The 16,828-nt window shown below is 32.9% G+C and overlaps 1 protein-coding gene and 1 long non-coding RNA gene across 3 annotated transcripts in view; one reads left to right on the top strand and one right to left on the bottom strand.

Annotated features, from left to right (window-relative positions):
* The window catches only part of LOC134689651 (uncharacterized), a 58,406-nt gene extending 43,131 nt beyond the window's left edge, over nucleotides 1-15,275 (bottom strand). The window contains exon 1 of the long non-coding RNA XR_010101889.1: nucleotides 14,987-15,275. This is a non-coding gene — a long non-coding RNA (uncharacterized LOC134689651). The remainder of the gene's footprint in view (nucleotides 1-14,986) is intronic.
* The window catches only part of LOC134689629 (uncharacterized), a 33,567-nt gene that overhangs the window by 9,090 nt on the left and 7,649 nt on the right, over nucleotides 1-16,828 (top strand). The gene's annotated exons all lie outside the window — the stretch shown is intronic.

The following is a 16,828-nucleotide window of genomic DNA, read 5'->3' as shown; positions in this document are numbered from 1 at the left end:
CCAAGTTTGTTTTAAGTATTTGCCAAGTCTTTTTAAAACATTTAGTTGTCTGGATGCTTTTTTGCAGATGTTTGATATATGCGTGTTGAAATTTAGTTCAAAGTCAATGGTGATGCCTAATAGTTTGACCTCTTTTTCACATTTTATTTTGTTACCTGCTAGATCAAATGTAATGTTTTTGCCCATTGTTTTTTTGCCAATTGCCAAAGCTTGAAATTTTTCAGGGTTTTCCTTCATTTGATTGGAAGAAAACCATTCAATCAGAGCCGCCAAACTGTCTTTTTCAAGTGTGGAGATAACGGTGTCTATATCTCTATTTGCATAAGATAATGTGTTGTCATCAGCATAATTGTAAAGTGAACTGTTTGTGGTGAAGTGAAATATGTCATTAATGAAGATGTTAAACAGTATAGGACCTAGAAGAGAACCTTGTGGTACTCCTTTATATATGTTTTGCCAATTGCTCAGACTAGAGCCAACTCGAACACATTGTTTCCTGTTAGATAAGTAATTTTTAATGAGTTTTAATGAGGAAGTTGTAAGACCATATGCCTCAAGCTTAAGCAGTAGAAGATCGTGAGGGAGACAATCGAAAGCCTTAGATAGATCCATTAGAATTGAGCCAATAAACTTATTTTGATCAAGTGCCGTTTTCCAGTCTTCGATGATTCTGAGTAGAGTAGTTTGACATCCATATTTTGGTCGAAAAGCAGATAAGTATGGATGAAAGTGTGTATTGAAGTATTCAACTAGCTGGTTGTAAATTGCTCGTTCAAAATTTTTTGAAATTGCTGGAAGTATACTTACTGGTCTATAGTTGCCCACATCAAGTACATTGTTCTTTTTATGCAGTGGTACAACTTGTGCCTCTTTTAATTTGTCTGGAAAAGTGGCTGATTTTATAGTCTTGTTTATCAATTCAGTTATTGGTTTTGTGATAACTGGTTGTGCTAGTTTTAGAACTTTAACTGATATGCCATCTATTCCTGTTGCCTTTTTTATGTTTAATTTTTTAAGTTGTTTATCTACAAATTCATTTGAGATGGCACTAAATTCAAGCTGTTGTGTGGCAGTTTTGTTTTCGTGTATTTTTTTAACACTTGGATGGTTATTATTAGCAAGTGTGTTGTTGCCAATATCTTTAGCCACATTTATAAAAAAAGTCATTGAAGTGTTCTGCTACTTTCTTTTGGTCACTTATTCTGGTTTCTTCATCACATAGAATGATGTTTTTGTGAAGTTGCTACCTTTGTTTGTAATAAAAGGTTTAATAGTAGGCCAGAAATCAGATGTTTTTGGTCCACCTATGCAGCGTTCGAAAAAGTATGTTTTAATGGATTTTTTCTTTATTTTATTGACTAGATTTCTCTGTTGTCTATAGAGTTCCCAGTTATTACCTGATTTTTGTTTGTTATACCTATTGTACAGTTGTCTTTTTTTTGTACACTGCTTTTCGTAGCTCCTGGTTCATAAATGGTGCTGGTTGTTTACATTGTTTTCTTTTTTTCAAGGGAGCATGTTGGTCTCAAACATTTACCACAGCCTTTTCAAAATCTGAATATGCCTGATTTATATCATCTTGATCTATTATTCTAGAAAATTCAATTTTTTCTAAGCCTGAAATAAAATTATCTTGATCTAATTTTTTAAAGCTTCTATAAGTTTTATACTCTGTGGTCTTATTTGAAATTTGACCGTTTATCTGTACACTGATCACTAACCCCGCCATATTCTGCATGTATGTGCCTGTTCCAAGTCAGGAGCCCGTAATTCAGTGATTTTCTTTTGTTGATGTGGAACATAAAATATTTGTTTTTCTTTCATTTTTTGTACATAAATTAGGCCGTTAATTAGTTGGGTTTTTTTTTGGGGGGGGGGGGGGGTGTTATTATTTGAATTGTTTTACATTTGTTATTCTGGGAGTCAGGATGGCTCGTTATCACATAACAAAATTATCTGACCTCAATAACCAAATGTAATATCTGTTAACGAGTAGTTTTCACACCTCGGACGGACCTGTTTAACAAAAATCCTTTGACCACATCAATCTAAACTGACATAATTTGTTCTTTCTTTCTGCAAATCTACATAGCTGCACACGGCACTTCAGTTTTAATTTTAGGTCAAGAGGGACTGTACTATACAAGTTACAGCAATATTGGAAAACAATTTTGTTCGCATCAATTTATAGTGCCAGCATGCAGGGGCAGATCCAGTCATTTTAAAAAGGGGGGGGGGTCCAACTATATGTTCCCATTCATATGCATTGATCGTCAAAAAAAGGGGTTCCAACTCCTGAACCCCCCCCCCCTTGATCTGCCAATGAGCATGTCCTCTTTTTATTCAAAATATTGAATCATAAACAAATATCAGTAGTTTTCATACTTCAGACTGAGTCGCATAATAAAATATTTTGACCGCATCAACCAAAACTTACCATATTTGCTTTTTTTTTAATGTAAATCTAATAGCTGCACAGTAATTCAGTTATAGAATCATATTCAAAACAGTGTAGCTGTGGCCATTGATTGACGACCTTAAATTATCCCATTGACTGGGACAGATTAGGTGAAGGTGTGTCTGTAACGACAACTGCTCACTACTTACTTATTATAGAATTTAAACTGTAGGGTCAGCAAAGGTTCTTAACGCCTTTAATATTAAAATAATTCGAAAAATTAATCAGGAATAACTTTATGTTTTGATTTATATTATTGATATAAATCAAAACATCGTGTTATTCCTGATTAGTTTTTCTAATTTATTTATTTAGGTGTTGAGAACCTTTTGTGACCCCACAGTTTAAGTGTCTTTTACAAGTACATAGTGAGCAGCGGTCGTTACAGACAAACGTTCACATAATCTGCCCCAGTCAATGGAATAATTTAAGGTCGTCAATCAATGGCCACAGCTACACTGTTTTGAATATGATTCTAATTTTAGGTCAAGAGGGACTGTAGTATATAAATAACTACAATATTGGAAATCAATGACCACAATTTTTTTTCTCGCATCAATTGAGAGTGCCAGCATTTCCTATTTGTATTCAAAATATCGCATCAGAAACAAATATCAGTAGTTTTCATACCTCAGACTGACAGTAACATGTAATCATGTAACAAAATTATTTGTCTGCATCAATCAAAACTGACCATATTTCACAGCATCAACCAAAACTGACCATATTTGACCGCATCAACCAAAACTGACCATATTTGCTCTTTTTTATGTAACTCTTAGAGTCGCATAGTAAATCTGTAATATTTTTATGTAAGGATGGATTGTAAAATCATGAAAATACAAATGATAGAAATATTGGAACACAATGCTACCTAATTTCATTTGCATCAATTTAGAATGCCAGCATGCCCTCTTTTTATTCAAAATATTGCATCATAAAAAAATATCAGTAGTTTTCATACCTCAGACTGACTGGTATAACAAAATAATTTGTCCGCATCAACCATAACTGACCATATTTGCACTTTATTATGTACATGATGTCAATCTTAATAGCCGCAAAGTAAATCACGTATATTTTTATATCAGGATGGATTGTTTAATATAAATGAAAGCAATATTGGAAAATAAAATTATGCTCACATCAGTTTATAGTGCCAGCATGTCCTCTTTTTCATCAAAATTTTGAATCGTAAACTAATTTCAGTAGTTTTGATATCTCAGACTGCCTCATGAATATAACATAATTATTTGTCCGCATCAACCAAAACTGACCATATTTGACAGCATCAACCAAAACTGACCATATGCATGATATGTGACAGCATCAACCAAAACTGACCATAATTACACTTTGTTATGTAAATCTTAATATATATATAGCCGCATACTAAATCACTTATAGTAATACATATTACGATGGATTGTATAATTCAAATGACAGCAATATCAATGAATATTGGAACACATTGGCTACAAAAAAAATTCCACATCAATTTAGAATATCAGCAAGTCATTCAAGTCCTTTTTTTATTCAAAATATTGAATTGTAAACAAATTTCAGTGGTTTCGATATATCAGACTGAGTGAGAGTTGTTTTAACAAAATTATTTGACCGCATCAACCAAAACTGAACTTATTTACACTTTATCATGTAAATATACATGTATATGGCCTCATTGTAAACACATGTAAACCATTATTATTTCTATGTGAGGACGGATCGTATGATAAAAATGACACCAACTTTGAAACACAATACACCTAATCGCTAATCCTGGCTGACCCGGCCTCTAGAACTTTTGAAGCATACAACAATGACTTTTCCATTGTGGCGTTAGATATTTTGTTTTACGAGGTCAAAATTTTATGGGAACCTGTGTGATATCCAGTAATGGCAGACAAATAGCGACAAGGTGTATTTATACCATATCTTAGAATTTAGCGCGCCGTTATTTCCTCTCTGTATCCATAATAATGTAAAGGATTATGTATGGAAAGCCAACGGGGTCAAAATTCTTACTTCGTAACTTGTCAATTTGTAACTTGTAACTGTGTGATTTGTCAATTTGTATATTGCTGTTTTGTAACTTGTCGATTTGTATATTGATGATTTGTAACTTGTCGATTCGTAAATTGTCAATTTGTATATTGCTGTTGCTGTTTTGTAAATTGTCGATTTGTTAAATGTCAATTTGTATATTGATGTTTTGTAACTTGTCGATTTGTTAATTATATAAATGTCGATTTGTATATTGTCTATTTGTATATTAATGTTTTGTAACTTGTCGATTCGTAAATTGTCAATTTGTATGTTGATGTTTTGTAACTAGTCGATTCGTTAAATGTCAATGTGTGAAATGTCAATGTGTGAAATGTCATCGTTGTAGTATGCTAACGATCATTATGACGACAGATGGCGCTCGGTTTCTTCTACGGTGTATAAGCCTCCTGTAAGTAGGAGCACCGGCATATGGAATATATACCAATGTAATTTAAATCAATTATGTAAATAGATATAGGAAGATGTGGTGTGAGTGCCAATGAGACAACTCTCCATCCAAGTAACAATTAAAAAAGTAAACCATTATAGGTTAAAGTACGGCCTTCAACACGGAGCCTTGACTCACACCGTACAACAAGCTATAAGGGCCCCAAAATTACCAGTGTAAACCATTCAAACGGGAAAACCAACGGTCTAATCTATATAAACAAAACGAGAAACACGTATATATTACATAAACAAACGACAACTACTGTACATCAGATTCCTGACTTAGGACAGGTGCAAACATTTGCAGCGGGATTAAACGTTTTAATGGATCCATTCTTCTCCCTTTTTCTGAAACAATAGCATAACATCACAACATAGAAAAACACACGATAAAATATCAATTGGCAGACTTAACTCAGTCAAAAAAGCACATTTATATAAAAGAAAACAATTAGATAAATACATTGTTTGTTTTATATAGCATGTATATTAGGGTCTCGCTTTTATTTAGAGTTTACTGTACTGGTCACCAAACCTGGGATGGGATATCATAGATGTGTCGCTGTCCTAGAACCGGCTTCCTTATCAACTTCGCAAATATATTACTGTCACTTGGCAGGAAATTTATACTTATAGTGTCCTGGGCATCAAATTTTGAACTAAATGTATCATGAATGGGAGAAATGGTTTGACACTCATTATTCCTTAATATTATAATCTCAATATAAAAATTTCAGAAAAGAATGCAATTCTCTAATGATGTTTTAATACAAGAAGCAAATAGACGAACAATCTTTATTTATTTGGCTCCTGAGTAATGAAGATAAAAGATGTCACCGTTTATTATAACATATTTGAACTTTGCAAAGACAAACTGGATGTTTTTTTTTAAATGAGTTACTTGATTAATGTATACTATATATTAAAACTGTTTTGAATATGCACTATTTTGTAATAAAATCTAAAGGAACCAGAAAACTAAACGAGGACCTAAATTGGACTACCAATATTTCCAAAAATGCAACGCAGTCAAGAAGTCAAAATTAACACTAGGATTCCTGATAAGAATTTTTTTCAGTGCTATAGAGCCAGACAGGGTCCTGTAAACATGCAATTTTTATTTTGCTTTCTTTTAAACGCATTTGCTGTAATTGATTGATTAAAATTACTTAGGTATATATATTCCAAAATGGAGGTGCTCCTACTTACAGGAGGCTTATAAAACGAAGAAGAAACCGAGTGCCATCTGTCGTCATAATAGGGACTCTGTGGGATTTTTATAGGAGTATTTCGTAATTAATATCAATGTATTATTTGAATGTACCATATGGCAGAAGAAATTTAACGTACATGGTTTCAGAAAATCATTTGACCTTTGACCCCTAGCACGTGTCGGAATTTGATGACAATACAATTTTTTTCTGCCAAAATTTCCTCATCCTTAATGCCAACTGAATATACATGTACAAAAAGTGTAAAAATGTTGATAACTTAGATACATAGTCTTTAAAAGTATTTTTTTCTGTTTACTAAAGCTTATGTTGTCGTTATCAGCCTTTTCAAATGATTAAAAAAGGAATAAAACAGAGATAATAGTATTGAGATTGTAAAACTGGAAAAAATAAATTTGACTAAAACTGAACATATTTAGCAGAACAATTTTTATTTTACTACTTGAAGTTTGTTTATGATTGTAACTGATTTGTTGGAAATGACAAAACAAATAAGCATTAAAACTTGGAGAACATAAAGGAGAAAAGGGGAAGGGAAAAGGGGGGGGGGGGGGCGGGTTGGACCACTTTTTTTTAACTTCCGATTTCAGAAACGAAGTATATCATCATAGGGATTCTTGGATTTAATGTAATTGAAATCTTGATTCATGTGTATATATATACGTCCAAATCCTGATTCATGTGTATATATATACGTCCAGTAAATCAGGGTTTTCATTCATCGGGTATAAGTATTGTAATAAAAGTAACCCTCCCAAAGCTTCTGACTTAAATCCCCAAAAATGTGTTTGATTTTGGCGTTACACAATCTTCTTTCAAAGCACTCCACATAGATATATACAGAATAATGTCAGTTACTGTTCGCCATGCATGCAGGGGCAGATCCAGTCATTTTAAAAAGATGGGTTCCCAAACTAGGACAAGGGAGGGGTGAGGATTCCAACTTTATGTCCCCATTCAAATGCATTGATCGTCCAAAAAAGGAGGGGGGTTCCAACCCCCAGAACCCTCCACTTGGATCCGTCACTGCGGTGATCAACGATAACACATAGCTAAATAGACTTTATATTAAAAAAAAAATTGGCACTCATACCACATCATCCTATATCTATTGACATTGTATCCTGGCTACAGACTAGTTCAACAAAAGTTGCAGAGTTATGAAGAGTAATAACGTGTACAATGCACTATCAAGTAACCGACGAACATTTTTTTTTAGCTCAAACTGGACAACTTATTTAAGATACAGGGAATCTACACAACAGACATTCAGAATGGTTGCTTTGGACAGTGCACATTCATCAATCAATGTATTTTCCAAAAATATAAAAACATGTAATTTTATCGGGATTTTCAGATGAGATATTGTCAAATACGGCCCTGAAAATCGAGATGGACAAACTCGGAGTTTAGGAATTGAACCCATCTGAACCCCAACCCATCATAATGGAGCAGGTCTTATAGCAGTGCAAAAGGAAAGAATTTAATATAATGCAATTTAAAATGGTTTTATATTAGTCATATTTTAGGGCCTTTTAAAGAAGAGGGGCGAAAAATACCAGAGGAACAGTCAAAGTCATAAATCGAAAATAAACCGACAACGCCATGGCTAAACATGAAAAAGATAAACAGACAAACAATCGTACACATGACACAACATAAAAAACTAAAGAATAAACAACACGAACACCATCAAAAACTGGGGGTCTCAGGTGCTCCGGAATAGTAAGTATATCCTGCTCCACATGTGGCACCCATCGTTTTGCTCATGCTATAACAAATCCAGGGAATAGTACTATTATGTATGTCACATTCATTAAAGGGATTGAAGCTTACTGTTCAGTGTCAGCCTATAGCTATTTCGGCTCCGTGTTAAAGACAGTACTTTGCAAATTGTGACTTGGATGGAAGGTTGCCTCATTGGCACTCATACAACATCTTCTTATATCTATAGATCGTGAATGCCGTGTTAGCCAAGACAAGATTAAATCATAATAAAAGATCAAGAATAAAATGCTTTATATAACAAGTACAAAAACAAGACAAACTAATTTTTCAAAATGTTCTAAATTAAGCCTGAATAAAAAAAAATCCTTCATCGAACACCATCAAACAGCTAGTTCCATCTTATTGCTCAGCAGTTGTTTCACAGCCTGAAAGTATAAAATTGCGGAAATAAAAACCATTTGTTCTATACCTATATAAACTCTTTTTCATTTTATAATATTAAAAAAAAGAAGAAAGGAGAATCTTCCTTGTAAAGAATATGAGATCAGTTGATGAATGCCCAGTGGCTAGTATTTCATTATAGTCAGGAGGATCAAAGATATAGATTGGCTAACTAATGCCCAGTCACAAATATTTCATTATATTCAGGATGATCAAAGATATAGATTGGTTAATTAATGTCAAGTGGCAAATATTTCATTATGTTCAGGAGGATATAAAACAAATATATCAAATACTGTTAAAATCTGATGAATACAAAATTTAAAAACAATTTCCAGTATAGTTTTCTGTAGTTGCAAACTGATATGATGTGACAATGTCAATATAACAATGTATTAAAATTAACCTACTTTCATTAAAATGTTTAAATACTAAAAATATTTCCGACATTTAAAAATCCTATTTACATGTACCTTGTAGAATTATGATTTTTTTGGCTTATATGCCTGGCTTTTACCATGTGTGGTTGGGTACATGCTGATGTTATGTTGTCAATTGGCCTGAGGTTTGCTTGTTAGAGAATAACAACATGGCTGTCATGAGTCATTGCAAGGATTGTTTTAAATTCAGAAAGCAATTCAGTTTCAATCTAATGCATTATAATTAAATTAAGTCTCCATCCCCACTGGTCGTTACTGCTTATTTATACACCCAACACAGTCAGAAGACACCTCACTTTCTATAGTGGGTTTTAATACTAATGGAACGATTGAAGTCAAGGTAATTTAAACTTATTGAAAGGAGAAATAAAGTTTGTGTCATGCATATTTTTAATTTACATATGTGCAATTTCTTTGATTTGATCCTTCACAAATGTTCTTTAAATTAAATGTATTTACGGGAAAGGTTGCTGCTTTTAATTAATAAGTTTGTAATTTTGATGGTCACTGTTGTACTTCAAATATAAATCTATTCAACAGAGGTATCAAATGAATTCAGCAATTGCCATTGTAAATTTGGTCACATTTATTTATCAATAATTTATCATACTCAAATATATTGAGACTTATTATATATTTTTCAATAAATTATCGATATCAAATGGCAGCAAATGGACTTAATATCCCGCTAACATATTTCCCACCGCCACATTCTGTATGTATGTGCCTGTCCCAAGTCAGGAGCCTGTTATTCAGTAGTTGTCGTTTGTCTATGACATACATGTTTGAATTTGTTCATTATGTACACAAATTAGGTCTTTAGTTTTCTCGTTTAATTACATTGTCTTTTCAATGCCCTTTATAGCGTTCTATACCGCGGTACATGCTTTGCTCATTGTTGAAGGCTATACAGTGACCTATAGTTTTTAATTTCTGTGTCTCTTAACTTAGTGGGGAGAGTTGTCGCATTTGGCAATCATACCACATCTTCCTTTTAATAATAAATATTTTTACAATATTTGAACTACAAATCAAATAAAAAAAACATTCTATTAATAATTAAAGGGCCCTTCGGTACATATTAATTACAAACAAGAAAATAATAATAAAAAAAATACTTAATAATTGTTATTTGACAATTTACATAATTATATTCTTTTCTTTGATTTGCCTAGCAAATAATATAATTAAAACATTATGTACAGCCTTCTGTCATCTAACTATATAATGCAGTTCATTGGAAATTATATTATGGCAGTTAAAAAATATATGGAACTATATAGCTTTAATTGTCCTGCCGACTCTGAATGAAGCTATTTTTATTTATTATCCCGCATAGTGCCTCAATAGTTTTACCTGGAAAGGGAATTAGCCCATATGTCTGAATTACAAACCAACAGAACTTCTACACTGTCGATATTTATAGTTATCCTCGAGTGATTTCGAGGGAGTGATTATCAGTGTGAAGAGTATAATACTACAGTTTTCTGCGTGAAGAAATTAAAACACAGTATTAAATAAAAAATATTTTTTAATCACCGATATCAAACAGTGAAAGTTGTAAACTAGGAAGACACTTCTACGGAACGCCGATTTTATAATTCCAATGATAAAATATTTCATGTGGTTTGTAACGTCGTGAACGTTCACGGCTATCTTTTTTCTCCTTTTCTTAGACGAAACATACCATCTTTACCAGGGTCGCGCCTTGCCCATGTAGAACTGATCAACACATATCCAACATGATTTTACGGAGAAAATATTCTAGATTTTGGAAACGTATGGATCCCCCCGTTATTTTTAGAAATAACACTTAATTGGCAAAAACATTAAAAAAATGTCGTTAATATTAAAAATTTCCTACCTTCTTCTACAATTTTACTCGAGATACTTACAAAATCAGATTCCTGGTTTATTTCTGCATTTGTGTGTCAATTTTCGTTGTCTGTTTACCTTTCTATAAATAGCGCGAGGAACGGAAAGGGTTAGCATTTGTCTGTCTCGATAGCTGAAAACTGACGTTTACGGCAACTCTTATCGTAGTTCAAAGATTTACTGCAATCTAATATACACGTTGAAATATAAGATTATTACTGAGTTGAAAAGCGCAGATACTGTAGTTTCTCAAGCTATTTTTATTTATTTTTTACAGTGAGGGAAAAGTTGTTTATTTTGCAGTTTCAAAAACGTTGCAAATGCAAAAAATGCATTGCGGCAGATATAGTTTTTTTAACGTGACGTTCCAACAGAGTCCCTAGTCATAATGATCGTTAGCATAATACAACGATGACATTTCACACATTGACAAATCACGCATTGACATTTAACGAATCGACAAGTTACAAAACATCAATATACAAATTGACAATTTACGAATCGACAAGTTACAAAACATTAATATACAAATAGACAATATACAAATCGACATTTAGCAAATCGACAAGTTACAAAACAGCAATATACAAATTGACAAGTTACAAACTGACATCAATATACAAATAGACAATATACAAATCGACATTTAACAAATCGACAAGTTACAAAACAGCAATATACAAATTGACAAATCACACAGTTACAAATTGAAAAGTTACGAAGCAAGAATTTTGACCCCGTTGGCTTTCCATACTTAACATCGCATATATAAACAAACATTATTTCAACGATTCTACAAATTATTGAAAGAGTGTCGTGCGGTTATTTATACATTTGGAAGCAAACAATTAAAACACGCAGAAAAACTGACATCTTTGTAAATATTTTATTTTTTGTTCTGCATAAAAATTATTGTATACAAGTCTACAAAAACGTTTTAAAAAGTTTAGTAAATAGTTATTTTTCCATAAGTGTACATGTTTATGCTCGAAATATATATAGAATCAGTACATGATACACAACATGCGACAAAAAGGGGGGTAGTAATAACAGGAAACTAGATTAAACTAAGGCTTTGATCGATGTAAACTTCAATAAAACTGGCAGGTACACAAGGGGAACAGGAAAATAAGAATATATTGCATCACTTACGGTTTTAGTTTGTTACCCCGATTTTGTTTTTTGTCCATGGATTTATGAGTTTTGAACAGCGGTATACTACTGTTGCCTTTATTTACGACAACCTTTGAATTGACCAGTGACTTTTTTATTTATTACTGACCAGCCACACCAAGAGTATCCAACGAGTTTTTAAGGGTTCATATGAAGTGTGGACCTAAATGTTCTTTATCTTTAACTATAACGCTTATTCTGTAAAATCCTCAATAAACGATTTTGTAAAATTCTTCTATCATTAAATGATTTCTTAATTCTGTACATGGTTCTTGTATGTTTCTACACTTTTGTATTAAAATGTTATTCTTTATAATTTTGCAAACTTTGTTGTAAAATTTTTACATTTGCCAGTATCCGTTATTCTTTAACTCCCTTTGATATCTTTTTATATGTGACAATAAATTAATACGGAGGTTGCGATATAACTTAAAAACAGATGTACATATTAATGTTTAATATGCCTACCAAAATATGCCTACTAAAACAACAATAATACAATCGCACACAGGCTGAGACATGACTCGAAAATGTTTGTTTTGTTATTTAGTTCATCCATACAAATGAATGGGGGGGGGGGGGGGGGGGAGGACCGGGATCGGATATTTTTAAACACGAAATTTTGGGATTAATCTTTTCGGGATCCCGGAATTCTTTTTTTCGAATTTCGGGATGGCGGGATTTATTTTAAATTACTTTAAATTTGGGACCTCTGGATTTCATTTTTTGAAGTTCGGGATTTCGGAATCAGGACCCCTCCTATTTTTTTAGTAGGTATATAGTAGTAGTATGATATAGAGATGCTCGATATAATCTCGTTCTCGACCTTCAAGTTTTATGGGTGAAATAGAATTGAGAACAGTTCTATTCTATATTTGAGATGCTACTTTCAGGGTACATTTTTATGTTTTATTCGGTTAATTTTTACCCATATATATATATAATTTTATATATTTACAACTCGTCTAAACATCAACCCAACACTATATAGAACAATTTCCTTTGAGGAGACAACCATACGAATCAATACAGTCTAGTAAGAAAATTCTTTTAAGGATCCACTGAATGTTCTTTTATTAGGATAATATTCCATGTATAACTCTTTAAACCATAAACTATTTATACATGTATCTATTAAAAAGATTTGTGTTCTATTTTTAACATCGAAACGTTCAACAAAATTGTGGACGTGAAAGAAAACACCATTACAAAAAAACCCACGTCAGAATACAAAATGTAGCGATGGATTAATGATCGCGAAACATCATTTTTGTTTATTTTTCATTTGTTATAGTCTAAAAACTGTTGTATGAATATTAAATTATTGTTCCAACCGTAAAGAAGGTTAAAAATTTAAATGTATTATGGTTTAGTGTCATCTATATGACTGACTGACAGCAGCGGAGAATTTATGACCAGTATTAATTTATGTGGTTCACTTCCTCTTCGCTAATTTGAAAATTATTTAAATTGTTCCGAATGGTGTGATAATTTTCAAAATAGGGGATATCTAGTCTTACCGTACAAGACTAAGTTTAGTATTAATGTCCCAAACTTGCACCCCCTTCTGTTTATTTCCTGCTACACGATGTCTTTTCCCAATGAATATAGTTTTTTTTTTGTATGGACAGTTTTGACATACTACATATAGAATACAGGGGCGGATCCAGGATTTTGCAAAGGGGGGCGAAGTTTTTTTTATTTAGCCGAGCGGAGCGAGACGAACAAATTTTGGGACCTTTTTTATTCTAAAAAACATAAAATAAGTGTAAAATGCACTTTTTAAACGGTTCTAGACGTGGGGCATGTATATTGTATAGTTACTGTTAAGTGTAAGGGTTGGACATTTTTGATGTTGTATTCTCCCCATAAATTGTCTATCATAAAATTATAGTATGGGTCAAAAGCTATAAACTGATATATTTGATGTGGGACTTGTCAGTAAAAAATAGACATGGAAAATTCTCGATTGTTGTATGTTAAGTTAACATAAACTCACAGATTTCTTGTTGTAAACAAGATACACGCCGCGCTATTCGATGAATTTTACATTACGAGCGACACGAGTTAAAAAAGACAAACAAGCAATTTTTATACAAATGTTTGGTTGATATGTTTTACCCAACAAAAATTGAAAATTAACCAAAGGCTACGAAGGAGTCTGCAATGACAACGAATTTATGAATGACGGTCGACAAATGGAGACATAAAGGCCACACCCAGCAGACAGGTTGCAGTCTGATCTTGATAAAAGTATTCAATATATCAGTTCATGCAAACCCCCGTCCCCCCAAAAAAATACGCCCGTTTTTTATTCATTATGTTCATTTAATGCTATATTATTCTATGGAAATTTTCGTTTCTATTAGCCAAAAAGTGGACAAGATTATTGTTTTCAATCTAAATACGGCCAGACTCTCAGATCTTAGACTGCCTCCTCAAACAAATGGCTCTTACCTTGCACTTTAAATCTATCCAGAGCTTATACTGACTGGGGATAATTATTCAGCTATGTTATTTTAAGATAGGCGCGGGCGTTTGGGGTTAAACATAATTTCGTAGGTAAATAATATTAATGTGGAACTTTTTTTCATGAGATTATAATAGAGTATAACTTTCTTTTTGGTTGAATTGTGAAATAGAAGTCAATACGTTCTTGCTCACTCCTTTGTCGCGTTGAAGGTGTCATGATTTTTCATGCTCAGAATTGCAAATGTGTTCCTGTAATTTGAATTTCAAAATGACTGAGTGACGTTTTTTCGACGAACTGATCAACTCAACCATACCGAATCACTCTACTGTGATGCGACTGTCATATAAGTGAGAGGTTTAGCGCTATAAAACCAGGTTCAATCCATCATTTTCTACATTTTAAAATGCCTGTACCTAGTCAGGAATATGACAGTTGTTGTCCATGCATTCGTTTGATGTGTTTTATCATTTGAATTTGCCATTTGATTATGGACTTTCCGTTTTGAATTTTCCTCGGAGTTCAGTATTTTGTAATTTTACTTTTGAAATTTTGGATTAAATACGCCCTCTACGCCCCCTCTGGATCCGCCACTACACATAGTTACTGACAGCTTGTTCAAAGCCAATACAAACTGATACAAAAAATCAAGCATCTAAGACTAAATTCTTACCAAGATTTCTGTAAATCAGTGTTGATTGAGACCCACTGGAAAGAAATGCACCACTATTATTCTGTGTAACAGATTGTCATTGTTGCGTCAACCAGATTGATTTCTTGTTTTACTTCATTTGAATTTTAAAAGTGTAAGAAAAATTGATTTCTTGTCCAAAAATACCGTATGTTGCACTTATAAACATTTCTTCCAGTTTTTAAAACATGCTAAATGTTTATAATTACATGATTGTGTAAATTTACATTCAAACATTAGATGAATTGCATTTATTTCAAACGTGCCAGAAAACATGAACATATTCGAATAAGCTGACAATAATTAAAGTGAAACAGGGATGGGGATATACAAAGTACTGTAAAAGAAAAGTTAGAGTATCTATACTAATAAACGAAAGACCTCATTTTGTGTGTCGCTTCTCTTCCTTCTACAATAAATTAATCATCATGCCTCTGTGTTCTATATAGGTATAGTCGCATTTGTCATCTTTACTTATGATTATTCAGTTTGGGTTATTTTGGGAGGAAAACGAAAATAAAGGTGTCAGACCACCAATTAAAAATCCCTATCTGTTAAACCGAATCTTGCAATTTTCACAGCTATCTGAATATTTTACCTTAAGTTTAACTTCAAGGAAACCAGAATTGTACATGTATCACCTTTCTACATGCCAATTTTCAACCAATGTTTAAAGTCTTATATGAAATTTCTGATCTTGAAAATACAGGTACTACCAAAATAACTCCCGATTTCTGGAAATCTTAAATTAGTGTACTATGTAGCGCATTAATCCCGAATTTTTCACGCAAACTCAAAGACAAGTGAATTTTAACTCAAAATGGTCTTAATATATTTCCCTTTCACCAGAAGTTTCATTTCTGCATATTTGTTGTTAGTTTAAGTAAACAATGACATCAAAAGTACTACTTTGTGTCAGAGTTCAATATACTGTCGAGACTGTTTTTCCTCATCACAATTATGTAGAAATAGTGGTGAGCAACAATAATCAACAGTTTTCACACTTGTTTTAACTGGTCGGCAGATATCCAAACTCAAACACCTGATTTTCGTTTTGAAGATCGTCGTCATGACTGTTTTAATATTCATTTTCAAAATCCTGTAGCATTTTTTCAATTTAAGCAATCAAGTTCATTCTCCTAGAAGTTACATACTTTCCGTCATATTTACTGTTGTCCCATTGAAAAGTCGCCGGTTGAAATTTTAACATTGCAAAATCTGGTCAAAGGGACGTAATTCGTACAAAACGTCGCAATATTTCGCGGAATCCGCTAGACGGCGTTCATTTACTGTTACTTGACCTTAAGGGCATATCCAACAGTAGGTTGGTCCCCTCCGTAAAACATTCAGTATACCTTCGGAATATACAATTGTCAAGAATTTCAATAACGGCCGGGAAACAGACTAATCCAACAGTTTCAGGGGGGGTATTAACAAACGTAAACGTCTTCTATTGTTTCCCGTAATTTAACGTTGTTTCAACGACGTCATAACGGAATCACCATAAGAATTGCTATGGCCCTCTTCATAGGGCGGGTTCTTTCATCAAAGGAAAGGGCACGAAGGGAATCGGCAAAAAACTCAGTCTTTAGTTTTCTACGTTATGATTTGTATGCTGTATTGCATCTTTTCAACTGATGATTTTGAATATCTTTTTGAAATCTTTCACCGGTCTTTAACCACAAATAAGCTGATTTTTAAGAAAACATATTTTATTATTAAGAACCTCTCATGTTTATCTTTATAAGAGTTGCCAAATATGCTGAAAAATCAGTTTAACGTTAAACCAAGAATGCATTACATCCAGTAGGTTGAATTTTGACT

Source organism: Mytilus trossulus, chromosome 1 (assembly GCF_036588685.1).
Source record: "Mytilus trossulus isolate FHL-02 chromosome 1, PNRI_Mtr1.1.1.hap1, whole genome shotgun sequence".
Classification (NCBI taxonomy): Eukaryota; Metazoa; Mollusca; class Bivalvia; order Mytilida; family Mytilidae; genus Mytilus; species Mytilus trossulus.
Note: the sequence above shows the minus strand (reverse complement) of the source record. Positions and strands in the feature narration are given on the sequence as shown.